Raw genomic sequence first — 4,045 nt, 5'->3', positions numbered from 1 at the left:
AGATTATTATAAAAACAGTTTAAGAGATGCTTGGCAACTAGCGAAGGAGAACGAGAGGGAGAGTCAAGGGGAAACTAACCGGAAACATGATCTTAGAGCGAAAGAGAGACATCTCTGTGTAGGAGATAAAATTTTAGTATTAGCCTAGAAAGAAGGTCCCTCTTTACCTTATAAGTTCGAAGGTCCTTTTTCAGTGTTAGAGGAGAGGGGAAATATACATTATGGAATTGATATGGGTAAGAGTAGAGCAAAGTCAATGAATGTAAACTTGCTTCAGAATTATAAAGAATGCCCCGTGCCATGGCCTCCGCCCAATGTGACAGTGTTACTGAGAGAAATTAGTTTTGAGAAAAACACAAGAGGTGTTTTAGTATTTCCAAGTTTTTATCGGAGTTCAGGAAACGGAGAAAGTAAGAAGAAAGGATAATGTGATAGCTAATAGCCTCTCTAGAGTTTTCAAAATGAATAGCCTGATAACCATTTTCTATTTTGTCACGAGTGGTTGATTGAATGGAGAAGTATTAAAGCTTTATGCAGAATTGTTCCCCTGCTGTTTAATTCTTGTTTCTCTTTGGAAAAAAATAAAATCAGTTGATTTCATTTTTTTCTCTTTTTTGGGGGGACGTGTCATGGTAATTGCTTCATAGCAAAGAATTACGAGTTAAAGGAAAGGAAAACGCATCTTCGAGAAGTTCTGCAGAAAGGAGGCATTTGCGCATGTTGGAGGTGCCTGTTCTCATGATGGTTCTAGAATCGGCAGGAGTGTTATGGAACTTGACAGACGCTGACGTGTCGTGAGAAAAGCCGCGATTTCTGATGCAACACATCTTCGAGATTCTTCTAAATCATTTCCATAATCTCGGGAGCCTGTGATGTTCGCTGGTAGCCCCGCCCCCAGATTGCCTTATAAATACGACTGACGAAGTAGGAGAGAGCAGAGATCATCAGTAAGAGCCACAGATCAGATTATCAGTGAGAGCTCAGCAGCAGAGATCAGAGATCATCAGAGAGTGATAAGAGAAGAAGGAACCTATGAAGGATCAGAGAGGAAAAGTTGCTCGAGAGTGTTTGGTCGAATTCTGGTCAAGTTGTCGTCAGGAGTGGACAACCGAGTTATTTCGACGTAGAGCAAGACTTCAGAGAAGAAACGTTCTGCAAGAGGTTTAGAGGAGTTCCTGCCCTTCAAGTATCAAGAATAGACATTGTTTTCTGCAATAAGGAGTCAAGAAGACGTCTGCAATCGCAGTTCTCCTTTTGTGAAGCCATCACTTCGAGTCGCAAAACTGGCCAGCAAGTATTTGAATTACCTCACTTCTTCCCCAGTTCACGCATTGTAAGATTTTGCCTTTTTTATGTGAATAAGAGATACCGTTCTGCATTTATCTTTGTTAGTAAGTAAATAAACCTTTGTTGTGTTTGTGTATTTTTCTATATTTGTATCCCCAGTTTCAACCGTTGGTGTTGAATTCTTTTGTTATCATTATATCGAACTTGGAGCGGACCTCTCTAGTCAGTTCATAACAGTCGTAAGGGACTGGCCTACATATCAGATGCACCGGTGATGTGAATTTACTATAGTAATATCTGTTTACATCATAATACATTTAAAATAGACCTGAAATTATGTTTTCTTTATGCAGTGAGAAGTTGAGCTTCTATTGTATTTGCACCAATATTTGATTCAGGACCCAGGACAGATTAAAACTTTTTCCCTGTCATATGTCATCATTAGTTTGTTTTCAATAAGTAATCGAAAATAAGGATAAATCAGACTCCTCCTTTTCAACTGGAGAACACCCTATTTCTTCTTAATTGGTTGAACTTGAACACCTACTGTTTCCGGTCCCACCTTTGGGCGAATCCTAGTGGGTGCCGTGATCCATCGTAACCACCCACTTGATGGGTCAAGACTTACAACTTGCTTCATCACATTTTGTTGTGTCGAAGGCGCTGGTTTTATGGGTCTCACTTTTCAAACATCCTATTTTGCATTCAGTTTCTACCTCTCTCTCTATCTCTCCTTCGCCTTCATCTACCATGCTCTACTAGTAGATTTTCCTAGCTAATATATTCCCTACATAACTATTTCTACAGACTTCTGCATTGTTAACAATGCGAGTTTGTATGATTATGAAATGTGCCAGCATTTTCTTGTTTTAGTTTAGTTTAGTGGTCTCAAGACAAAATTAATTAGATAATTAAATATCTTAAATATGGATTATTGTCTCAATTGATGAAAACTACTGCACCAGGTAAAAAAAAAAGTGCTCTCAAGTTCAAAGCAAATGTAACTGTCGTTTCTCTCTCTCTGGTAGAGAAGACGGTTCAGTGTTATACTAAATAACAGGTACTGGAATTGTAGGTGGATGCATTCCATAGCGATAGAAATGATATCCAATATAGGTAGGTAGGTTACTCGGTTGTTTGAACATATATACAGGGTGTTAAGAATTAAAGGCTCCCCCCCTCTCTGCAGCATAAAGTAAAATTGATATGGACAAAAACAATAGTAATTCAGAACAGGTATTTATTTAAATTTCTCTTTGAGTATTTGATATTTTGTGTGGCCTCCATCTGCCTGTACTACAGCCTGCATTCTTGAGGGGTATGCTTTCAGTAAATTGCAAAAAAGCTGAAATTCAAACTCCATTTCCCTGAGCACTTCGGTCACCTCTCTTCGCAGGTCGTCAAGGCTTGGTATACCATCATAGTTCACTGTACGCACTTCAACACGATCCTTCAAGATACTAGCAATGTTTTCACACACATTAAGGTCAGGGGAGCTACCTGGAAATTCATTTGACGAGAAGAAATCGATACCACTGTTTCGAAGCATCTCCTGTGTCTGAAGAGCCTTGAAACATGGTGCCTTATAACGCAAAAATGTGATTTATTCACCAGATAACACATTTTCAGAATCTTTGAGGAAAGGAAATACTCCACAAGTAAGCAAAGTTTCTCTGAAGTATTCGCCATTCCACGACTGTCCTTTTTCTTTGATGATCCACATTAACAGTTGGGCTGTAAAACAGAGAAAAATTCCCAAACATTCAGGAAATTTCACAACTTGGCGATAGCGCACGTCATCGCTGATATCATCCAACTTTGAAGCCCAAATGATGTCATTTTTATGATATGGCTTCCTGACTGTGTAAATGAAGAATTCATCTGATGCGGCAACTTGGAGAAAGTCAGCTTCATCACAATTTTTAAGAAATGACCCACAAACCATGCACGGTCTTCTCTCTGTTGCTGAGTGATGTTGGGCTTGCTTATAACATGAAATGGCTTGATACCAGGTTTTTTTCAACTCATGATATACAGCACTATAACTTCTCTTCTTTCCCTTTTTTGTTTCTAGTTCAAGCGCCAATTTACATAAAGACTTTCTTGGTCTACCCAATGCCTCAGCTATGATGTCTTTTGACTCCTGAGAAAGGACTTCAGCCCTTACAAGATTCTCACTCTTTTTGTGATGACAGTCATATGGATTTTTGTTCCAGTTTCTTTTAACAAAGGATTAATCTCTATTAATGTATTTATCTATCCAGGAACGTGAAATGAAGGATGCGCCAGCATCCCTGGCCTCTCTGAAAGTTATAGCCTGGATTCGGTCAATCCATCTGATTTCCTCCAAGTCGTTAGCATGGCTGTATCTAGCTCCGTCTCTCAGTCTGAAAATACAAGAAATGTAAAATGAAAAACGACTTAATAGAAACTTAAGATAATGTACTTGGAGATAGCCTATAGCAGAAAAACTTCATAACTTTCCATTTGTTCTGTGGAGTGGTGGGGGGGGGGGGGGGGGGGGGGGGGGGGGGGGGGGGGGGGGGGGGGGTGGGGGGGGGGGGGGGGGGGGGGGGGTTTGGGGGTGGGGGGGGTGGGGGGGGGGGTTGGGGGGGTGGGGGGGGGGGGGGGGGGGGTGGGGGGGGGGGGGGGGTGGTTGGGGGGGGGGGGGGGGGGGGGTTGGGGGTTGGGGGGGGGGGGGGTGTGGGGGGGGGGGGGGGGTGGGGGGGGGGGGGGGGGGGGGGGGGGGTGGGGGGGG

The sequence above is a fragment of the Macrobrachium nipponense genome, chromosome 18 (genome assembly GCF_015104395.2).
Source record: "Macrobrachium nipponense isolate FS-2020 chromosome 18, ASM1510439v2, whole genome shotgun sequence".
NCBI lineage: Eukaryota > Metazoa > Arthropoda > Malacostraca > Decapoda > Palaemonidae > Macrobrachium > Macrobrachium nipponense.
Note: the sequence above shows the minus strand (reverse complement) of the source record.